Genomic DNA, 16358 nt, shown 5'->3' on the forward strand with positions numbered 1-16358 from the left:
TCCCATCGCCGCCGCCGGAGATGACGGCTCCGAAACAGCAAACTGCACCAACACCGCCGGAGATCGTCTACGCCAAGCCTTTTATTTTCAGGTGTCATGTTCTTAGCTAGAGATGACTCAGGAGCTGCCGGAGCTCGCCAACTACGCGGCTCAACCGCTAGCCCCGGCGCTCTACCATGGCGGCCTTCATGGCGCTCAACGAATAGCCCACGGTGTACAGGTCGCGACGCACAGATTGCGACGAACAGGGCCACTGTGAACAGGTTCACGGCAAAGGATACACACGCGTATAGGTTTCGCATCACGTTCTTGGAGGAGACGGCATGGCGGAACCGGAGCTCGCTGACGACGCAGCCCGAGTCTCGCTTTTCACTTCATGACGCACAGATTGCGATGAACAAGGCCACGGTGGACAGGTTTTCTGTCACACTCTTGGAGGGGACGGTGCGGCGGAACCGGAGCTCGCCGACAACACAGCCCCCGCATTTCGCATCACGACGTACAGATCCTTGGTGGAACCAACATCCGCAACGACGGGTCTAAGACCGGTTCTTCCTTTAGGGGGCCCGCGTCCCCGACGAACAGGTCAATGGCGTACAGATCCATCATTGAACCGAAGATTGCAACGACGCTGTCCAAGACCGGTCCCTCCTTCGAGAGGCGCACCCACCATGGCGCGCGAACAGGTCCTTAGTGTACAAGTCCATGGCATTGCCGGTGCACAGGTCACTCTTTCGCGTAGTACCAGCCCAAGGCGATGCGGCCTTTGCGACACCACTTTCCACGGTCCCTCCTTCGAGAGGCGCACCCACCATGGCGCGCGGACAGGTCCTTAGTGTACAGGTCCATGGCATCGCCGGTGCACAGGTCACTCTTTCGCGTAGTACCAGCCCAAGGCGATGCGGCCTTTGCGATACCACTTTCCATGGCCCTTTGAGGCGGCGCCTTTGCCTTGGCGGACCGCCAAATACTTGGCGTCTAGCCAAGATGAGGCGCCAACCACCCCGGCCACGCCAATGTGAAGCGTGTGTCAGTTTATTTTTACACTGACGCCGGTCTCCCCAAACCGTTACTCCCGCAAGGCGTAGCCCCTTGAACACCCCGATGAAGCAACAGGTCATCAAGAAGTCTGAGCTGACCGCGACCCATGCTACCCCAACACCAACTACTCCAACGCCGCCAAGACCGACGAGGCACGACGGCGAGGGCGGACGCGACCACCGCTAAGGCCACGCCACTTGTGGTGCGTGTACCGACGAGGACACGGGCTCTGCCGCTACCCACACACACATCACCATCATCATGCATGGAGGACGAGAAGCGAAGACGACGAAGACGACCACACAGCTTAATCGGAGGTATCTCGCGGAGCAACCCGCAGGAGTAATTAACCGGGAGCCTTCCGAGGCCCCGGGAACCAGGAGACCGCAATCGCCATAGTCAGGCTGGCCGCGCTAGTAGGCCACAGAGCGCACTTTTTCTTTACAGTATCTTGTACTTTTGTTTCTCCAATGAGATTAATGAAATCCTTGTTTCCCGCATCCTTTTCATTGTGTACTCAGTACACTGGCACGCCCGCAATTTTTCATTTTCCCTGGCGCGTAGAGAGATAGTAACACAACAACCATCGTTGTTTGTTATTATTTTTCTTGTCAAACACTCGTTGGAACAGATTCTTTCGCACAACCACGGGAGCAACTAGTTAACGAGCGCTCCTTTGGGAGCCTCGCAACGATCAGCGCCACTTGGCGCGCTCTCAGCCATTCGCCACGTGTCGCATTCTGGACACTCCCTTCAGATTTTATTTTTTTTTATTTTTCTGCACGCGTTTTTGGCTTTTTAAACGTGTTTTTTTTCTTTCACGAAAGTCACGGTTTTTTTCCGCGAGAGGCACGGTTGTGCTTTAGCGAGAGTCACGGCCGTGCCTTTCGGAAACGAAAAAAAACGCATTTTCTCTCTCTTTTTTTCTTTCGCGAGAGTCACGGTTTTGCTTCCGCAAGAGGCACGGTTGTGCTTCTGCGAGAGTCACGGCCGTGCCACTCGGAAAGGGAAAAACAAAACGTGTTTTCTGTTTTTTTGCGAGAGTCATGGTTTTGCCTCCGCGAGAGGCACGGTTGTGCTTTCGCGAGAGTCACGGCCGTGCCTCTCAGAAAGGGAAAAAAATTACGTGTTTTCTTTTTTTCTTTCGCGAGAGTCACGGTTTGCTTCTGCGGGAGACACGGTTGTGCTTTCGCAAAGTCACGGCCGTGCCTCTCGAAAACGAAAAAAACACGTTTTCTGTTTTTTTCCTTTCACGAGAGTCACGGTTTTGCTTCCATGAGAGACACATGTGTGATTTCGCGAGAGGCACGGGCGTGCCTCTTTCGGAAAGGGAAAAAAATCGTGCTCCCGGTTCGGTTTTTTCGCCCGGTTTTTTCGTTCAGTTTTTTTCGTGAAAAAGTTCGTCAAAACCTATCAACATGGGATTTAGTTTTGAAAATCTCGACGCGAGGAATCCAATGATGAAAACGGTTTGAGATTTGGACGCACTGTTTAAAAGATAAAACGTTTTGAATAAACAGATCTACGAAAAAGGGAAAATTTCGAGGTTGTGACAAGTGGCACGCTGCATGTACGCCACTTGTCGCGACCTGAGAAAGTGGAGTGTTCTTTGCAACTAGTACTCCTTAATTAGTGATTTCGCACAACCACCGCCCCAGCAAGCGCGATGTGATAAACTTCAACTCTTTACATCTTTCATTCCTTGCCTCCCTCTTTTTTTTCTCGCTTTCCTTTTTTCATTTTTGTTTTCTGTTTTTTCTTTCTTCTTCTTCCTAGTTTATTTCCTTATCAATTTTTTTTCGTTTTCCCTTTTCTTAAATGCGTGAACCTTTTTTCAAATTGATGGTGTTTTTGTTTTCAAAATCAATGAACTTTTTTTCTATATTTTAGTGAACTATTTTAACAAATGATGATTTTTTTTCAAATTCGATGAACTTTTTTTCAATTTTAATGACCTTTTTCCAAATCCGAAGAACTATTTTCCAGTTTGATGAACTTTTCTCAAACCCGATGAACTTTTTTTCAAATTCGATGAACTTTATGCGAATTTGATTAAGAATTTTCAAATTCGATGAACTCTTTTTTAAATCCGATGAACTTTTTTGCAAAGTTGATGAACTTTTTCCAGATCAAGTGACTTTTTTTCAAATCTGCTGAACTTTTTTTAAATTTGATGAAGAGTTTTCAAATCCGATGAACTTTTTTTCAAATTTGATGAACTTTTTTCAAATCTGTTAACTTTTTTGAAACTCGTGGTCGTTTTCATTGTTGTGAACTTTTTCAAAATTTGTGCACTTTTTCCATTTCATGAACTTTTGTTTTTGAATTCGTGAACTTATTTGAATACATGAACTTTTTTTACATTGGCGAACTTTTTTATGCATGTTCTTCAACTATCCAATTTTTTTATATATTTTGCATACATTCACTTTTTTATCAATGTTTTCAAATAATTCAAAAAACTAAGTGAGATAAGTAGCGCTGCTACGGTGGTTCTTAAATAAAGTCGCGCTAAAGTGAATTAGTAGCAGCCAGTAGATGTACCGGTTGGGTAAACTCGAACACGATTGTGAGGTCGTGAGGTCAATTCACAGAGAAACACCTTTTTTAGATTTTTTTTAGTGTGGACTGTGAGCAATTTTTTGAGCGAGCTTTTTGCGGTCGCAGGACTGTACATTTCATGGGCCGGCCCAGCATCGGACGCTGCAGGCGCCAGGAGCGCGAACGGGCGCCTGCAGTGCCGTATAGGAGCTCCCAACAGATATGCTCTGTCTTGGGCTCAATACACATAGGGCTTGATCAAATTTTGTCACAGTTGAAAGTCCACCCTTAACATGTAACTGATGGCCCATTGTCATTTTTTGTCCTAGTTGCAACTCCACCCGAACATGCATTTTTTGTCCCAATTGCAAGCCTATCTTTGATATGCAACTTGGCCCAACCCATTTTCTCCTATTTGCAAGTCCAGCCCTCGACACACAACTAGGGATGGATTTTTTTTGTCCCGGATGCAACTCCACCCCTCGACATGCAACTAGGGGATCGTCCTTTTTTTGGTTCCGGTTGAAAGTCCACTCTCGATACGAAAGTGGGCCCAAACCACATTTATTTTGGAACGGAGGGAGTATATGTATTCCGAAAGATGGTCTGAAATCTCGTATTCAGCTAGCTAGCAGTACGCAGCTCTGATTGGAGAAAAAAGGTGAAACGACCATGGAAGATATATTAGTCACATTGCCATTCTTTGCATATTACATTACAGCACACTTTCAGAGTACACATGGCTTCACAGCCTGATGGCCTCACAAGCAGTTCATATGTCGCAAACACGAGTACAGAAACAAGCCGTTCTTATTTTACAAGCCAATTTCTTGCGCAGAAGAGAGGTTGGTCTTGGGCATGGATTTTAAGTGCATAGTCCTCTGATTGTCTACGGTCGCTACGGCGCTGCCGTGTATGATTATATCGGTGTCAGATGCAACTTTGTGTAGCAGCGCCGTGTAGAAAGGTTCCATACCTTCAAAGGAAACAAATAGTAGTAATTAGTACTGATACCCCATATATAGAAGAGAAGTCAAAATGAGCAAAAGCACACTTATAAAAGACAAGAAAATCCTCTTATATACTCCGAACTGAAACCACGACAGATATTTTGGAATGGAGGGAGAAGTAATATACTAGTCTCCAAACATTTTTTAAATATAGGTCCCTACTTTGGAACAACCCAAATGAAAATAGTACTCCTGCTATTGCGTGGAATTAACAAGCATGTCACATGAACTGGTCACAGACGACTGGCTAATCATTTGCTAGCTAGGAAACTTCTCAGGAGATGCTAAATAAGTCCACTCTGCATTTAGCGTCCATATTTCCTCGCTCATAACCTCACAAGCAAGCAAATTGTAAGATTAATTTCACAGAAAGCATATATATTCCGGCCGGTGGATCAAAAACATAATAATGGCAACGAAGACAAGACAGACACTTGTAGTAATCTACTCCCTCTGTAAACTAATATAAAAGTGTTTAGATGACTAAAGTAGTGATCTAAACGCTCTTATATTAGTTTACAGAGAAAGTACTAATAAAGATGGCAAAGGGGAGACATGCACCTGCTATTGCGATTCCTCGTCTCGTATATAAACAATCCAGATCCCACCGTCGGGGTCGACAACCAGCACACGAATAGGCGGAGCTTCGTCGGCTGGATCGTGGCTGGGAGGAGGCGGCGGCGGGGGCGCCATGAATGATATAGAGTAACGTCTTGAGAACGAAACAAAACGAACAGAGCACGCACGTAAGAAGACGGAATGAAATGGAAAAATAGGTTCAAAGAAGAAGGAAAGGAAGCTCAGGAAGGCACCGTTGCGCGGCGGAGATCTTGTGCTGCGTATGTGGTGCGATGAGGTCGGCCGGCCGGCCGTCTCCGCTGCGCGGTTGAGGAGGAGAACTCGATCGGGGTTGCGCTCGGGGTGGAGTAAGAGAGGAAGGAGATGGAAGGCGTGCTGGTGGTTTGCCCGGAGCTGGAGAGGCACGGCGGCAGTCTATTTGTAGGTTTTGTGCCACTAGTACTAGCGCGTAGTACGCGGGGGGCAGTGGCGGTTGGGTGGGACAGGTGGCGCCCTACCCCGGTACGTACGCTTGCTTGTGTAGGTGGAGAACGCACGCACGTACGCATCTCCGGAGAGAGGTAGAGGTAGAGAGAGAGAGAGAGTTGTTTATCCTCCTCGTATCGTATGCATTGCACGTAGTAGTTTCGACGTACGAGCTCGCACGTCGCGTCTCATGACCCGGCCGCCGCCAGCAGCCCAGCGAGCGTGCATGCATGCCCCTCGCGTACGTCCGCACGCCGTCCAGGTGCACGTACGCGTGGTCTACGCGTGAGTTACACTGACAGCGCGCGGCTCTGGCCATTATTTCTTGGTATGTTCCGCTCTCTTTCTTTCAGGAGTTCTTTTTTTTTTTGCGAGATTCTTTCTTTCAGGAGTTTCAAGGGCAAAGCTGCTTACTTTTAAAGGTAGCGGCGTGAAAGTTTGGCCGGGTACACGCATAATAGTTTGTAGTTTTTTTGGCGGAAATCACCCCAGAACTATACTAAAGAACAGCAGTGATACAAGGCACCCTCACAGGATAAGAAAGTTACAATCGGGTCCTTAGGAAGTCCAACCAATCACAACACCACCGTGAACTGAAGGCGTGCCGTCCAGCTGTCACAGCGTCTCCCTCGGAGCCGGCCTGACCTTGGATTTGGGGACGAATTTGCCGGAAACGAAAAGTCTTCAAAGTTACGGTCCACATGAACCAGCACGTCAGTGAGGAAGTAGATCAAACCACCGCTATCTTCATTGCCTTCCTCGCTGGCGAGCCAGAGGGAAAGAGTCCTAGAATCATTCTTGTACAGAAAGCCACCACACACCTCGTCAACAGCGCCGGAGCAAACGCCAATGAAGCGGGGAAGAATTCTGTTTTGTGATTTATACTAATATCCTAACATATTGCGGCATATTTCTCACATGTATTAATTAGTTGGTATCTGCCCTGAACAGGAAAACAACCCTTATTTGTGGCGAAATTCTTTTGTAGCAGAAGATGGTGCTTGCTTGATCAAATATGGGAACGTGTTAATTACCTTTCCGGAACAGATAGAAACGTGTGTTCTCAGCTGCAATAATCTGCTGCGTCATGTTTATTACTTCCAGTCCAAGGCAAAGGCAGTTTGGGGCTAATGCGAGCTAATAAATTGCCACATTTATAGGCTTCCTTTGATTCATAGGATAGGATTATCATAAGAATAGAAAAGTTGTAGAAAATAAGATGACATGAATCTCAAATCCTATTAATAGCAATAGAAAAGAAGATGTCATTTGGTTCACATTATAGAAAATTTTCCATCGAATCCAGGCTAATGTTCATTTTTCTTTGAAATATGGAGGACAAGAATCAATCCTATGTAGAAATAGAAATACATTTCTATGAACCAAAGGACTCTAAAGAAAAAAAATTATAAAAATCCTATCATATAAATTTCCTATGAAATTCCTTCAAGGAGGTCGTAAGAGTTGCCATCTTTTTTTTAGAAAAAGAGGATGACCCCCAGCCTTTGCATTTGGGATATGCATGCGGCCATTTTATTGATTATTCTCGAGGACCTTACAAAGTAGAAGAACAATATGTCTAAATCCGCCATCTTGGCAACATCTGCCGCTACTCCTATTCAAATGATGAAGGGGTGCAAGCTGGGCCACATACCCAGACCTCTCACCTAAGCCTAACATCTAAAGCCGGAGGCCCCGACCGAGCCATCTGCCGGGTCCGGGGCTCAAACCGGTCCGACGCACTCACATGTGTCGTCGCCGTCATCTTCCACTGGTCCATCTTCAGAGTAGATTGAGGTGACAACCTTGGCAGGTCCTCCGTCGTCGACGCCACCACGACGCCAAATGACGATCTCCACCTACGCGAGCCTTGGCAGGTCCTCCGTCATTGACGCCACCATGACGTCAGACGACGACCTCCACCTACGCAAGTCCATCTCCAAGCAATGGGCATAAATCCATGCTACGATAGGGCCGCACCACCGCCGTCGCCCACCACCCACAAGCGCCACCCAACCCCAAGGTTCCCAAAGCGGCACCTTCAAGAAGGAAACGTCGCCTTGAGCGCCGCCGCCGCCCAACAAAGTTAGGGCTTTCGCCCGAGAGACCTAGGGAAAGGGGAGTGAGGAGATCAGTCCATACCGACGCCTCCAAGGAGGGGAATGATGCCCTCAAGTGTTGCCGTCGGCGCAGCCGGTCAAGGCCGGCCAAGGATTTTGCCCGAACTAGATCCCCGCAGCAGCGCCTCTTGTACAGAACCGGCGACCAAGAGGACGCGCGGCCCGACCAAGCTGGCTCGCACGCCGAACAGGGAAGGAGCGGGCGGCGGGATGCCAGATCCACTGCCCGCACGGCTGCTAGCCGGCCGTGCCTTGCCAATGGAGCCGTCGCTCCAGATCCGGGGTTCCCCACGCAGAGACAGGGCAACCGAGGCCCCGTTGCCACCATCCTTGGCGCCCCGGCCTTGCCCGGCGGCTGCCTCAGGCGGCGGCGAGGAAGGGAAGAGGGGGGGTGAGGAGGAGGGGCGGCTAGGGTTGGGAGGAGGTGGAGGAGGGGGCACAACAGTTGTCACATCTAAATTTGGGGGAGAATTTCACTTTCCCGGCCTCTGCACCAACTAAAGATGCATACGGCCTTTTAAGTATGAGTACTAGGATTTTTAATCTAGGTTACGCACCGAGCCTAGTCCTTAATAAATGCGTGAGTACCAGGGAAACCTGGTCCTCAAGAATAAATAGGAAACTAAATTCGTCTCCGTGAGGATTCGAACCTAGGTGTTTGGTTTGTACATCCACTCCCCAACCAGTTGAGCTAGGCTCACTCCCCCTTAAAAAAATTGGGGAAGAATTTCACTTCCCCGGCCTCTGCACCAATTAGGGATGCATACGGCTAAGTAAACTGAAAGTTCTGTCGCATAAAAAAAGAAATAAACTAAAATTTTCTAGCTACCACCAAAGAGACTGGATGTCACTACCTACGTACGTACTCCAGGTTTACTTAGCCGTGGCCACTTCATGCTGACTGAACCGCGTTTGCTACAAATTGCAACCGACGTGTCAATAACTAATTCGTTTGACCTGGCACTTTTATATGCTTTGTTACCAAGATGGGAAGGTTCTACACATCATCCCAACCCTTTTCGAGATGGTTGCCACCGGCAGCTAGCCAGTGGATAGATAGAAAAGGAGTACAAAGTTCAACACATGTGCATCGCTTGTGGTTGTGGAAGTTGACCTCCACTGGCAAGTACAAAAACACGCGTATACCATGCTTCCGAGATCTGATCTCCTCTTCTGGCCAGCCTTGCCTCGCAAACCCACTGCCCCTGCAATTTCTATTGTCGTCCCCTCCCTCTACTCTATGTCCACCAATTGTTCATGTCCGTAGCAGTAGCACATCACTTGCCCGTCTTGTTTCCCTGGTAGCGCATGGATCAACCACAAACAGTAACTACATTACAAAATCGTCGATGACTGTTTCTGTCTGAGTTCCTGCTTGTTCAAATATATGGTCCACCTCCCTCCATCAATATATACAGTCTAACACTGCTTAGTTGATGGTCGTGGTCTCTTTTTTCAAAAAGGAAGATTAAACTCCGGCCTCTTCATCAAGCGATTCAAACAACCATTTATTAAAACAAATAAAGTATCAACATGCAACTAACATCACAAGTAGCTAATCAAAACAACAAAGTAAAAAAAAGACACAACCGAAACATTAGGACAACATGCCTAAACACATAAGCTATTATCAAACCATCATCCAAACTGGTCTCTCTCTCTCTCTCTCTCTCTCTCTCTCTCACACACACACACACACACACACATACACATACACACGCACACACGCGCGCGCACTTTTTGGCTCAGCGGCGGTTTGGAGAGGAAGACGAAGCAAACTACCAAAGAGGAATCTTGTGTTTGTGTGTGTGTTTTTGAAAGAAGAGATGGGTCTCGTGCTAATTAGTGGACTGAAGGGAAAAAAAGTACAAACAGCTAGTTCGGTCCCAACAGCCAAATTATTTTGTAGTAGTACGTAATCTCATCCTCGCTTGCACCCATAATGCTCACGTCAATAATTCATCTCTTGATCTAATTATTAAACACCAGTGATCGACCAGGCGAAATGGCGCGCTCCAGCATGTACCGTGTAGTAGTATCCATACTGCCTCCTCCCCTCTCCTCCCTCTCTTCATTTGCTCTCTGTGTGCCGGCCGACAACCTCGAGCTCCTCCTCTCCCGCAGCGGCGACCTCATGGCTCATCACACGACGTATGTCGATCTCCACCATGCAAATGGTTATCTCCTAATCTCTCTTGTTTTCACCCCAAAATAAAATCTGATTTATGAATTGTTACTTAGTACTTATCGATGAGTGGTCGGATCCAAACATTCAGGGGGGTTGATTTGAGTATGATTTGGGACTGAAATGCCCCTAGCTAATTACGATGTTTGATTAGAGGAGTAATTACCATCAGCTAACTACTGATCCTTCCAGTCCAAGACACTAATTTGAGTATAATTTGGGACTAAAATGCATGTAGTTACAGTGTTGATTAGAGGGCTAATTACCGTGGCTAACTAATTAGGGTTGTGGGTTACACAGCCCACACCATTTTTTAAGATTCATGCATACACAACTGAGAATGTGAGCAACTGGCTCTCGAACTCGGGCAGGTTGGCAAGTACTCCCTCCGGTCCTTTTTAGTTCGCATATAAGATTTGACTGAAGTCAAGCCTTGTAAAGTTTGACCAACTTTATAAAAAAAAGTACCAACATTCACAATCTGAAATCAATATCAATAGATGTGTCATGACTTAAAGTTTCATATTGTATAACTTTAGCATGGCAGATGTTGATATTTTTTCATATAAATACGGTCAAACTTTGTGAAGTTTGACTTCAGAGAATTCTAATATGCAGAGTAAAAAGGACCGGAGGGAGTATCAACACCTGCTAACCAGGGTCGGACCACAGATTTAGGAGTCCCTGGGGCAAAACATCAACAAGGGGCCCTTTTTGTCTCGAAGGCTCAAAATATTTTCTATTTGAAAAGCAAAGTAAATATCTAGTGCATAGCATAGACGATGATCTTTGGACTTTAAAATTGAGAGTACAATTTATTTATTGGGTGAACTACAACATGATAGTAATGAAACAATGTAATTCCACATTAACTCGCTTTCCTTAATTTGAACAACGGAGATTTTATTTTGTTTTGCAAAACATATAACCCTGTGCAAAGTGGTTGCTACTTAAAAAAATTGTGCTACCATCAGATAAGAAGTTAGCACATGTATGTACATTTGTTTCTGAATCTTTCCCAACCCGCCATGTTCTTCACTCCCAAGAAATTTACCTAGATAATAACTCAATTCTTCCAACTTTGTTGTTGTGGATTTGAAAAGCTTACTCAACTTTCTGAAATTATAAGTTTGTGAAAAATGTCTAGAATTACTATCTGGAGGGAACACAATATCATTATGTCTAGAATTACTATCTCAACTAAAAAAACCCTAGCCTTATCATTCAGATTTTCGTAGTTTGGCGGATCAAAAATATTAACAGTGCATCATTGCACAGTCGGTGGTCTTTTTACCGGATAAACACTTTCTAGACGACATGACAGTAAACAAGAACAGTTAGCACAAAATGATTAATACAGGAACAAACACACCTAAATATGTATTGATGTGGATGATCCACAGATTGCAGTAGTCAGCACGAACAAGAAGACGACACCAAGACCTAAATAATTTCCCCCATTCTACAGTTCTTCTAATCTCCTGATTCCCGAGGACTCTCTCACACTTAAATCTAGTTAATATCAAAACACCTATGCAGGTAGATGCGGATTCGTCAGAGCGGGAGGGCAAAGCGATTTAATTGAGGAGGAACAGGATTATGGAAAGGAAAACAAGAAGAACACCTACCGTCTCCACATCTCCAATGTCTAGTTGATGGGGAACGAGAAGAACACTAATAAAGGAAGGAGAGCCGATTTGGGAACGGGTTTTCGCCTTTAATCTCCATTAATGGCCGACGGCGACCTTGAAACCGGTAAGGCATGGGAGCGGCGGTGCTATTATGGGAGTCAGGACCTTCTGAAGTGGAGGGGTCGAGGAGCAAGATTGATGATGGGTTTTGCCCCATGACTGAATCGGCTCTCTGCTTTCTAGATATATTTCTTGGGCTTCTTACACGTATGAAGGAATACTACCTTTCGAACTGGGGCCCCTGCCTTCCGGGGGCCCAGGGCAGGCGCCCCGTTTGCCCGGCCTATGGGCCGGGCCTGCTGCTAACCATCCGGGTGGAGCCTTGTCGGCCGGTGGCTAATTAATGATCCCTTCAATTTGAAAGGGGTACTGTTATATACTCCCTCCGTTCCATATTACTTGTCATGATATTGAACTAAAACCATGGCAATTAATATGGAACGGAGGGTGTATTAACTAATGCTCGTAATCTTCCAAGAAAAGGCGGCTAGGGTTTTTTCCTCCGTCGGCGGTGCCGCCGATCTTTCACGTCTCCTGTGGCCTTAGGGCGCGGTGGATCCCTGCTCTTGCAGGTGGGAGGGCTTCATTTTTAGGTGTTTCTTCAAGTTTTGTTAGGGTTTGTGTCCTGCGCAAGAAGACGAGATGGCGGCGGCTTCTTGAAGATGGAATACGGTTCTCCCCGCCTAGCCCCCGTCCCAATGTTGTGTCTAGTATCGTCGGAGGGCGTGTGGAGGTGTGTCTCCGGCGGATCTCACGAGATTTGGTCGGTGGTTGTCTTTGGTGGATCCGCTCGGATCCGGTCTTTATTCGTCTTTCTTCATGCGTCTTCGGGTTGGATCCTCCCGATCTAAAATTCTCTTCATCGACGGAGGTTGCTGTTTTGAGGCGTTGGTCCTATGGGACCTTAGCACGATGACTTCCCAACTGTCTACTACAGCAAGTTGTGCCTGGCTCCGGCGAGGGAGGGGTGATGACGGCGGCGCGCCTTCGGCTCGCTTCAGTTTTTGTAGTCATTGCTAGGCGGTCTATGAATCTGGATGTAATTTTTATTATTTCTGATGTTTATTGTACTGCCATGATTGAAAATGAATAGATTGACAGTTTCCTGGAAAAAAAACTAATGCTCGCAATCAGTTACAATTCAGAAGTGATAGTGTATACATAGTCACATACTGGTCGGGCATGAGTGACGTTGCAGGCTTGTAGCTAGCTAAGCACACGCGCAAGTCCGAAACTAGTTGATATCGTGTCCGTAGCGGCTAGCCAATATGTGTTTTGCAGGGTATATAGCAACTGCCCGTAGTGCTTGTAAGCAGATAGCAACTCTCTCTTTACCTGAACATGTTATGTTGTCATGTCTTTTTGTAGTGCTACATGGCAACCGCCTAATGTTAGTAGGTGGCAACTCCTAAAGTTCACAAATCATGGCAACTGTAGTAGACCAGACCACACATGGCAACAGCTGCAGTTGTCCAAAAATGACATCTGGCACTTGACCTGAGATGGCAACTGCAGTTGAACAATCATGGCAACTGTAGTTGTCCGATATGGCAGCGGTAGTTCAGCAACATGGCAACTGCAGTTAAACGAACATGGAAGAAGGTCCGGACCATGGCAATTGCGGGGACGCGTGATGACTATCACGCAGGGCGTGTGGGGTCATGAGGTAGGAAGCCTGGCGTACGAGCGTGTGAGCATTATCTGTTTTGCCCACATGTAGGCATGTGGGAGGGACCGCGAGGCAAAAAAGAGGCATGTGAGCATTACTTGTTTTGCCCACACGTAGACGTGTGGGCTGATTCTCTTAGACACCACACCAGACCTCTTAACTACCAAACGTGTGGGCGTTATCGACGTCCTTCCTAAATATCTAATTAACTTTTGGCAGGGATCGTTAGAGATCGATTCTTGCCTCCTCGATTAAAAATCATAGTATAGCAGTTTAACCGAGCAGGACAGGAGACTAGGTGAGTTAGACGGTTTATCTAATTGCCAAACATTGACGCATAATTTTCAATTAATATCTGTTGTCCGTATCACTTCAATTCTATTTTATTCATCTTTTATATCTTGTGTTTCAATAATTCAGATTTGAGCCATCATGGAAAACATCATTCCTACAAGCGCAAGAGATGGAGCCTCATTTTTTAGTTTCACACAGGACTTCGGATTTTGCCGGCATGGCCTGGTTGATGGCACTACAAACTAACCAACAGACATGCTAGGTGGATGATGCTAGGTCGATCCTAAGCCCCTTGGATCTGCTTCTTTAAGGCTAGTCATAGTGAGAGTAATATAAGTAGTAACATAGATGCCACATAAGTAAAAAAATGATGTGTCATGTAATTAAAGAGGAGAGAGATAAATAGACGCATAGCGGTTTCCAATACAAAATGAGTCTACAAGGCAATAAATGAAGATATGCATATTACTACACCTATAGGATTTTACACTATGACTAGTAACATACACATATTCCTAGACTAGGTTAATGCCTTCATAGTAGGTAGTAATTTAAAGTGTGGTAACATGCAAGGATTCATTTATTAGGTTATAGACTCATATTGCATTGGGACGTGTGATGTTACAGTAACTAGCTAAGGGGGTGTTTATTTCCAGGGACTTTTTTGTGTAGGGACTAGAAAAAGTCCCTCTTAGAGACTTTTTTACCAAAAGGGAGAGACTTTTTAGGGACTAAACTAGGCATTTGTGACTAAATGAAGACTTGAGAGTCTTTTTTAGGACTTTTTGGGACTTTTCCAACAATGCCCCTTCATGCATTCAATGGCCCGCCATCCCATGGTGTTGTTTGATTGTTATTTTTCTATATACTAGGGGCAACATGGTCATTTAATAACCTCTAGGAAGGGACTAGGGATTTTTTAGTCTTTGGAAACAAACAGGAAGGGACTTTTTAGGGACTAGAGACTTTTTAGTTGGGACTAGAAAAAGTCCTAGGACTTATGAACCAAACAGGGCCTAAGTTACTACAACTACCTCTCTCCTCATTAACTCATTGCCACATAAGCAAATTTGCTGAGTTGGACTTGATGTTACTGCTGAAGTTACTCCCACTGTGGCTGGTCTATGAGGCTGGTCATAGTGGGGAGTAACTTAAACTAGTAACATACATATGTTACTAGTCCATGTTACTACTTTCATAGTGGGAAGTGTCGTAGGTATAGTAACATACATGTCTTCATTTATTATTTTGTAGACTCATTTTATATTGGAAACCGCTATGGTAACATATTATGTTACTCTATTTGTCTCTCTACTCTTTAATTACATGACACGTCATCTTTTTTGCTTATGTGGCATCTATGTTACTACTTAAATTACTCCCACTATGAGGCTGGTCATAGTGGGGAGTAACTTAGACTAGTGTCATATGCATGACACTAGTCTAAGTTACTACCTTCATAGTGCAAAGTAATATAGTACTAGTGTCATATGTGGCCTCATTTAATAGCTGGTAGACTCATGTTCTCTTGTAAAGCGCTATGTTACAGTAACATATTATGTTACTACTTCTCATTAACTACTTGCCACATAAGTAAAAAATTCTCGAGATGCGCTATGTTACTATCTAAGTTATTCCCATTATGACTAGCCTGAAGATGGTAACATGAACTAATAACATATGTATGTTCATTATGACTAGTCTAAGAAAACGAGAACGAAGCTTCGTGGTTTGTAGCCATTGCCAGGCTACACTATATGCTAGGGTAATATTAGTAGATTAGATGGCAGTTGCATCTCCAAGCTATACCACTCAAACCATCGACACATCTATGGTAAAAATACACGTACTGCAGCAGGCAGGCAGGCAGCAGCAGCATTAAAAAATCCTAAAGATGTCCCCTACTCTTTCTTCTACCTCGTTTCAGATCTGAATGAAAGTCAAGCACACAGGCGGACCAACAGCTCCCTAGCTACATCCGCTGCGCCCGCGCGCGTGGGCACGTGCTCCTCGCCCTACGCCGCACTCGCCGCGCCTCCACGCTGAAAGAAGATGCTCTGCATAGATCGCTGGAGGGCCGGACATGCTCACCGCATCCAGCAGCCCCGGCTGCCGGCGTGGCTAAACCTCGCCGGAGCTGCACTCGAGCGAGCCCTCCAGTCCAACTTTGCTGGCATGAGAGAAAGAGAGAGAGAGAGAGAGAGAGAGAGAGAGAGAGAGAGCAAAGTGATAAGCGCGCGGGGTGGAATGGATGAGGATTGAAGTGCTACCGAGGAGGAATTGTGGAAGGAACGAGTGGAGGGTTCTTGTTTTTCTTGTGTTGTTTTCGTCATGCTCGTGGTGATGGCTCTCGATTCCTCGAGAACGTTTACTACTCAAGCGCCGTTTAACGTAGTTTAGTCTCCTTTAATTTTTCCGTCTTTTATTTTTTCGTTTGCGGTTTAGTTAAAACTCCTTTTTTATTTGTCCTCCTAGCAACCGACTAAAGTATACTACTCCAAACTCCTTGGGTGCGTATGTAACTACGTAAGTGACGACGTAGTTGCGGGGTTTGTAATTCCATCATTTCTGTTCCCTGTGGGTTCGACACTTCACTTATCACGAAAGTGCTACAACAACCATGTGCACTTGCAGGACATCAGCCTCCAACAGAGTGGCCTCCTAAAGCATTGCCAGTGTCGAGTGCACGATGGAGAACACCTCTGCCGGCCGCGAGGCATAGTCACCGTCCCACGCCATATGAGGCGGGGGGGGGGGGGGGGG

The 16358-nt window shown here is 46.0% G+C and overlaps 1 long non-coding RNA gene across 1 annotated transcript; it reads right to left on the reverse strand.

The window, feature by feature from the left end:
• Positions 1 to 4244: 4244 nt before the first annotated feature.
• Positions 4245 to 5563, reverse strand: LOC125540709 (uncharacterized). Its single transcript, XR_007297363.2, has 3 exons — positions 5405 to 5563; positions 5154 to 5304; positions 4245 to 4558 (listed from the first exon to the last, which is right to left on the reverse strand). It is a non-coding gene; the product is annotated as an uncharacterized LOC125540709 (long non-coding RNA).
• Between the last annotated feature and the right edge of the window lie 10795 nt (positions 5564 to 16358).

Source organism: Triticum urartu, chromosome 2A (genome assembly GCF_056163025.1).
Source record: "Triticum urartu cultivar PI428250 chromosome 2A, HENAU_Tu73, whole genome shotgun sequence".
Taxonomy (NCBI): domain Eukaryota; kingdom Viridiplantae; phylum Streptophyta; class Magnoliopsida; order Poales; family Poaceae; genus Triticum; species Triticum urartu.